Source organism: Somniosus microcephalus, chromosome 3 (genome assembly GCF_052327205.1).
Source record: "Somniosus microcephalus isolate GS21.2 chromosome 3, FLI_Smic_1.0, whole genome shotgun sequence".
Taxonomy (NCBI): Eukaryota; Metazoa; Chordata; class Chondrichthyes; order Squaliformes; family Somniosidae; genus Somniosus; species Somniosus microcephalus.
In genome coordinates this window covers 185,670,769-185,678,287 of record NC_140989.1, presented here as the reverse complement: position 1 = coordinate 185,678,287, position 7,519 = coordinate 185,670,769, and the positions used below count along the sequence as shown (strand labels likewise).

Genomic DNA, 7,519 nt, shown 5'->3' with positions numbered 1-7,519 from the left:
GATGCTGTGTATGGGTACAGTATGGGTCTCAGTGTGATGCTGTGTATGGGTACAGTATGAGCCTCAGTGTGATGCTGTGTCTGGGTACAGTATGTGTCTCAGTGTGATGCTGTGTCTGGGTACAGTATGTGTCTCAGTGTGATGCTGTGTATGGGTACAGTATGTGTCTCAGTGTGATGCTGTATGGGTACAGTATGTGTCTCAGTGTGATGCTGTGTATGGGTACAATATTGGCCTCAGTGTGATGCTTCCCAGAGTCGAATATCGGGGTGATAACTTCAATGGGGCGAATTACTGAACTTGACTCTGCCAACAATGTTTAGATAATACTCCCGTGTGACTTGTGCGGCTGTGCTCCCCCAGCACAGGCAGCCTGTTGATCACCCACCTAGCACCTTCTCACCCGCCCTGTCGGCGGTTGCGGGCCGCGGGGCTGGAGCGCGGGAGGCGACGCACGGTCGCCTTGACGTAGGCGGCGCGGCCCGTCTCCTAGCTACCGGAGGGCATGTTTGGGAGCGCAAGAGCTAGCTGGCCGGGCCGGCGGGAGCGGAGCGGAGATTGACTGACGGGTGAGCGGGGTCAGGGGGAGGTCAGCGGGGCCCGCTGCGGCCGGGGAGTGCAGATTGACTGAGGGGTGGGTGGGGTCAGCGGTCTTTGGGTCCGAGGGGATGCTCAATGTTCTTCCAAGCTGTTCCCTCAGTATTGTCGGTGCAACTCTCCCACTCTCCCCAGTCGATGCTTACAAAGTATAACTTGGAGTTTCCTTCACTCAGAGTTCTTTCCCTGACACTGGAGGAATGATGAGGGAAGTTGAAAATTAACTTACTTTGCCATCGTGGTGTCAAATTACCTTGTCTTCCACCCACTGGAAAGACTCAAATTTGAAGCTGTCCTTCTGGTGTGATAAGCTGTTGTCGAGAGTGTAGGTTTAGATAACAGGACTTACATATAAAACCCCACAAATCTGCATTTTGTAAATGGAAAGCTGTAGCGGTTCGTGTAGATCGCCACTAAATAAGAGAGTTTGACTTCGACGAACTATTAACAAGTTGTTTATTTACAGGAACAGACTAATTACATCAGGTAAGATGGCAGGTAAGATGGCTGACTGTAGGCACACCGTGGTATAGGTCTTGTCCCAGCGGGGACTCCACGAGGACAGAGTTTGCAGTCCTGTGGAGAGCGTGATGACGTCATCGCGTTTGTGTTGTGACGTCATCATGTTGTTCGCGTTTCCCGCGCTTAGGGCGTCACGTGATGCGCATTGTCACGTTTGCCCGTGCTTGGGGCAGTCACGTGACCGCGTCGCTGGCCGTTGAGGCCGAGGTCGCGAGGCCGGGCTGTGCCGGTGCTTGCCGCGGGAGCGGAAGATTGCGTCGCTCCTGTCGGCTGGCTGTTGAGGCCGAAGACGCTAGGCCGGGCTGTGCCGGCGGCCGTCTTGGAAGACTGAGTCGGGCCGGCGGCCGGCACGCGTGCGTCACGTGATGCGTGACGTCCAGCGCGTTATGTCGCCTCTTAAAGGGGCAACGGCCCAACAGGTAAGTTAAAGGGGCAACGGCCCCAACAGGTAAGTTATACATACAGAAGTAAGTTAAGTACATACAGTTAGGTAAGTTAAAGGGATTTATGTATATATCTATATGTAAGGGACAACCGGTGGTACCGCCACAAAGCGCCATCACGACCTGCCATTGACGCCGCCTAACTTCTCTTGTGCAAGTATTTTGAGCGTTACCAAAAATCACTAAATTAAATAAAATATTGGCTTTGTTTCATGAGTTAGGGTTAGAAAATTGCCTGCGATTACTAGGCACAAGTAAACACACAGCATGATATTCGTTCAGACCCTGCTTTGAGGCAGTAGTTAACAATTTAATTGTAGAATTGAATTTAAAGCTGACATTACAAAGACTTCAGCCATAATCTCTCACTCCAGGAAAAAAATCGCCCCGTTTTTGTGGCTTATTTTCAATTTTTAGTCGTTCAATAGGAGGAGCAACAGCTGACTTTGCAAAAGTGAAAGAAGTTGTAGAATAAGCAAGTTTAAACAAAAATCCTAATTACTTTGGACTTCAACTTATGATAAAATAAAATATTCAATCTTTACTACTTTAGCCTAAAATATTATACTGATGTAATGTCATGTAAACAGCTTATTGATATTTACTGCACTGCAATTACATAGGCACTCCCTAAATACCATAAGTTATTCAGTAATATGTGAATAAATAAGCCAAGAATGTAACGTACTAATAAAATAAACTTCTACTCTCTAGTGCAAAAATGGCGAGTATATATACTGATGATATTAATTGTTGGACCATGAAAATGATTGCAGTGCTATTTTTACAGCTAATGTGAAGACTCTGCTATAGTTAAACCCATCCGAGCTGTTAGTGGTGGCCAGTGAACTTCAGAGAATGTAGACCAAGACTGAGAATGTCTCTACAAGTGTAGTTTTTTGTGGCAACTGTTTGCTATAAACAACCTGAAATGTCATCAGATGTTCCACAGGACAAGGACTATGTGCCTCAACAGACACCTCGAGTATCTGCTGGCGTAGAATCTGTTGTTGGTACTGATCCTGATATAACTGCTTTTATCACTGTCCAAAGATGGGTGGATTACAATAATGACCTTTTGACAAAGCAGTTTGTACCAATGCATTATTCTGGAAACAGTAGCATGTCAAGCACAGACTACTTTGAGAATATGAGCCAAAGTAAAATGGCTCTGGATCCAAAACAGACCCTGCTAACCAATCCTGCCTTATTTCAAAGTTTGTCCAGCGGCAGTCAAAACCAGGCTCTTCAAATCGGGCAGGTACAAATTGACACGGCAAATGGACCCTTGGGTCCAATACTCTATAGTGAGCTCAACCAACAATCTATATTTTACAGGAACTTGCATCAGGTAAATAGTTATTGCTTACAAGTTTACCTTTTCAAAATTATACCTTTGCTGTAAATATACTGTACATACAAATACCTTATTTACAAAAAATAGACAAGTTAATTTTTCAGGTGTAATCTTTCAGCAGAGGATGAAAGATTCTAATGCAGTGTCATGCCTGAACTGTTAACTGGTCTGTTCTCTTCACAGATGTAGCAAGTGTGTTTCCAGCAATTTCAGTGTTTTGGCTTTTTAATCCCCATTTATAAAGCTTTCGCTGATTTGTTGGCTGCAATTTTCTAATGCCATTAGGGGATCACTCTGTAGCTTTAGATTGTTCACAAATTGCTGAAATTATACCATGTTGCACCATATTGATACTATGCATTAAAAATAGTACCATGAATTGGGATTGCTGCATATAGTTCTTGACGTTTTGTTGAAACATTATAGGCTTAGAAATTCATCTCAGGCAATGGTGCAACATCAGCGGTATCTGATTGCCCGCCCGTTATACACAGCACCTGATATAGACTAATGGAAGTGAATATCAGGCACTACCTATAACGGGCAGCCGTTCTGATATCACCTGTTTGGCAGCACCGTCTGAGATGAATTTCTAGCCCATAGTTTGTTAGACAAATGAATTGCAGCATTTTGGACGCCTGAAACTTACACACCTGAATGTTATTAATTTAGTCAGTTTCCACATGTACGCTGACAACACCCAGCTCACCATCACCTCTCTCCAACATAAGAACATAAGAAATAGGAGCAGGGGTAGGCCATTTGGTCCCTTGAGCCTGCTCCGCCATTCAGTGAGATCATGACTGATCTTCTACCTCATCTCCACTTTCCTGCACTATCCCCATATCCCTTGATTCCCTTAATATCCAAAAATCTATCGATCTCTGTCTTGAATATACTCAACGACTGAGCCTCCACAGCCCTCTGTTGTAGAGAATTCCAAAGACTCACAACCCTCTGAGTGAAGAAGTTTCTCCTCATCTCAGTCCAAAATGGCCACCCCCTTATTTTGAGACTGTGACCCCTGGTTCTAGACTCCCCAGCCAGGGGAAACATCCTCCTTGCATCTACCCTGTTAAGCCCTGTAAGAATTTTGTATGTTTCAGTGATATCACCTCTCATTCTTCTAAACTCTAGAGAATATAGGCCTAGTCTACTCAATTTCTTCTAGCACAATTCCCCCCCCATCCCAGGAATCAGTCTGGTGAACCTTCATTACACTCCCTCTATGGTAAGTATATCCTTCCTTAGGTAAGGAGACCAAAACTGTACAAAGTACCCCAGGTTTGGTCTCACCAGGGTCCCATATAATTGCAGAAAGACGTATTTACTGTATACTCAAATCCTCTTGTAATAAAGGCCAAAATACCATTTGCTTTCCTAATTGCTTGCTGTACCTGCATGTTAACTTTCAGTGATTTGTGTAAAAGGACACCCAGGTCCCTCTGAACACCAACATTTCCCAATCTCTCACCATTTAAAAAATACTCTGCTTTTCTATTTTTCTTACCAAAGTGGATAACTTCACATTTCTCCACATTTATATTCCATTTGCCATGTTCTTGCCTGTCTATATCCCCTTGAAGCCTCTTTGCATCCTTCCTCACAACTTACATTCCCAACTAGCTTTGTATCATCAGCAAACTTGGATATGTTACATTTGGTCCCCTCATCCAAATCATTGATATAGATTGTGAATAGCTGAGGACCAAGCACTGATTCTTGCAGTACCCCACTAGTTACTGCCTGCCAACCCGAAAATTACTATCTCTAAATACTGGATGAGCAGAAATTTCCTCCAACTAAATATTGCAAAGACCGAAGCCATTGTCTTCAGTCCCCGCCGCAAACACCGTTCCCTAGCCACCAACTCCATCCCTCTCCCTGGCATCTGTCTGAGTCTGAACCAGACTGTTTGCAACCTTAGTGTCGTATTTGAACCCAAGATGAGCACATCTACACTTCATCACTAAGACCACCTACTTCCACCTCCGTAACATTGCCCATCACCGCCCCTGCCTCAGCTGATCTGCTGCTGAAACCCTCCTCCGTGCTTGTGTTACCTCTAGACTCGACTATTCCAATGCTCCCCTGGCCGGCCTCCCACCTTGCACCCTCCGTAAACTGGAGCTCATCCAAAACTCTGCTGCCCGTAGCCTAACTTACACCAGTCCCGTCCACCCGTCACCCCTGTGCTCGCTGACCTACATTGAATCCTGGCCTTGCTGACCTACATTGAATCCTGGCCTGGCAACGCCTCGATTTTAAAATTCTCTTCCTTGTTTTCAAATCCCTCCATGGCCTCGCCCCTCCCTATCTCTGTAACCTCCTTCAGCCCCACAACCCTCCGAAATCTCTGCGCTCCTCCAATTCTTGCCTCTTGCACATCCCCGATTTTAATCATAGGACAGAAACAGGCCATTCGGCCCAACCAGTCCATGCCGGCGTTTATGCTCCACTCGAGCCTCCTCCCATCTTTCCTCATCTAACCCTATCAGCATAACCCTCTATTCCCTCTCCCTCATATGCTTATCTAGCCTCCCCTTAAATGCATCTATACTATTTGCTTCAACCACTCCCTGTGGTAGCGAGTTCCACATTCTCACCATTCTCTGGGTGAAGAAGTTTCTTCTGAATTCCCTATTTGATTTCTTGGTGAGTATCTTATATTGATGGCCTCTAGTTTTATTCTTCCCTACAAGTGGAAACATTCTTTCTGTATTTACTCTATTAACACCTTTCATGATTTTAAAGACCTCTATTAGGTCACCCCTCAGCCTTTTTTCAAGAGAAAAGAGACCCAGCCTCTTCATCCTTTCCTGATAGGTATACCCTCGCATTTCTGGTATCAATCCTTGTGCAACCTCTCCAGTGCTTCTATATCCTTTTTATAATATGGCGACCAGAATTGTATGTAGTACTCCCAAGTGTGGTCTAACCAAGGTTTGATACAAGTTTAGCATAACTTCCCTACTTTTCAATTCTATCCCTCTAGAAATAAACCCTAGTGCTTGGTTTGCCTTTTTATAGCCTCATTAACCTGTGTCGATACTTTTAGTGATTTGTGTATTTGTACTCCGAGATCCCTTTGCTCCTCTACCCCATTTAGATTCTTATTTTCCAAGTAATATGTGACCTCCCTATTTTTTCTTACCAAAATATGATACCTCACAATTATCTGTGTTGAATTTCATTTGCCAATTATATGCCCATTCTGCAAGTTTATTAATGTCTTCATTTAATTTGTTGCAGTCCTCCTCAGTGTTGACTATCCCCCCCCACAATTTGGTGTCATCCGCAAATTTAGAAATTGTGCTTATGATTCCAAAGTCTAAATCGTTAATATAAATTGTGAACAGCAGTGGTCCCAGCATTGATCCTTGTGGAACACCACTACCCACCTTCTGCCACTGTGAATAGCTACCCTTTACTCCTACTCTCTGCTTTTTGTCTTGAAGCCAGCTAGCTATCCATTCTGCTACTTGTCCCCTGACTCCGCATTCTCTGACCTTGTTCATCACTCTTTTGGGGTACCTTATCGAAAGCCTTTTGAAAAATCTAGATGGATTACATCTACTGCATTTCTCTTGTCTACTTTCACTGTTACCTCTTCAAAAATTCAATGAGGTTGGTCAAGCAAGACTTTCCCTTTTGAAATCCATGCTGACTATTATATTTTTGGTTTCTAGATGTTCTTCCATTTTAGCCTTTAGTGGGTATCCATTATTTTTCCTACCACCGATGTTAAGCTGACTGGTCTATAGTTCCCTGGACATGTTCTATCTCCCTTCTTAAATATAGGCATTTACGTTAGCTATCCACCAGTCCTCTGGCACTACACCTTTTTCTAATGACTTACTAAATATGTGTAGTAATGCCTCTGCTATAACTTCCCTAGATTCTTTTAAAATGCCCGGATGTAATCCGTCCGGACCAGGGGTTTTATCCTCTTTGAGTTTCATTAGTTTATTTAATATATCTCCTTGTTTTATTTGAAATGCCATTACCTCATTACTAATTTCATCATCCAATGTTATCTCCACCAGTTCTATCTCCCTGGTAAATACTGAAGCAAAATAATTATTTAATATCTCTGCGACCTCTCTATCGCTGCCTGTGGTATTATCCTATCCATCCCTTAGTGGCCCTATTCCCATCCTGACCTTTTTTTTATTTACGTGCCTGTAAAATATTTTACTATTTTGTTTTATGTTCCTTGATAATTTAATTTCGTAGTTCCTCTTTGCCTTCCTAATTGTTTTTTTGCCTTCTCTCCTAATCTCTTCGTATTCGCCCTTATCATGCCCTCCCCTGCTGTCCATCTATTTAATGTATCCCTCTTTCCTTACCCTCAATTTTTCTCATATGGCTTTATTCATCCACAGTGTCTCATTATTGTTTAGCTTGTTGTTTTTTAGCGGAATATATTTTTCCTGGACTCTGTTGAACACCGTTTTAAATGCTTCCCATTGCTACTCTACATCATCGTTTGCCAATAATAATCGCTCCACCATTGACAGCCGTGTCTTCAGCTGCCTAGGCCTTAAGCTCTGTAATTCCTTCCCTAAACCTCTCCGCCTTTCTACCTCTTTCTCCTTTC

General features: G+C 43.7%; 1 protein-coding gene across 1 annotated transcript in view; it reads left to right on the top strand.

The window, feature by feature from the left end:
• Positions 1-380: 380 nt before the first annotated feature.
• Positions 381-7,519, top strand: part of LOC147121625 (uncharacterized) — a 273,615-nt gene continuing 266,476 nt past the window's right edge. The window contains 1 exon segment of the mRNA XM_085982020.1: positions 381-569. The gene's annotated coding sequence lies outside the window, so the exon portion shown is untranslated.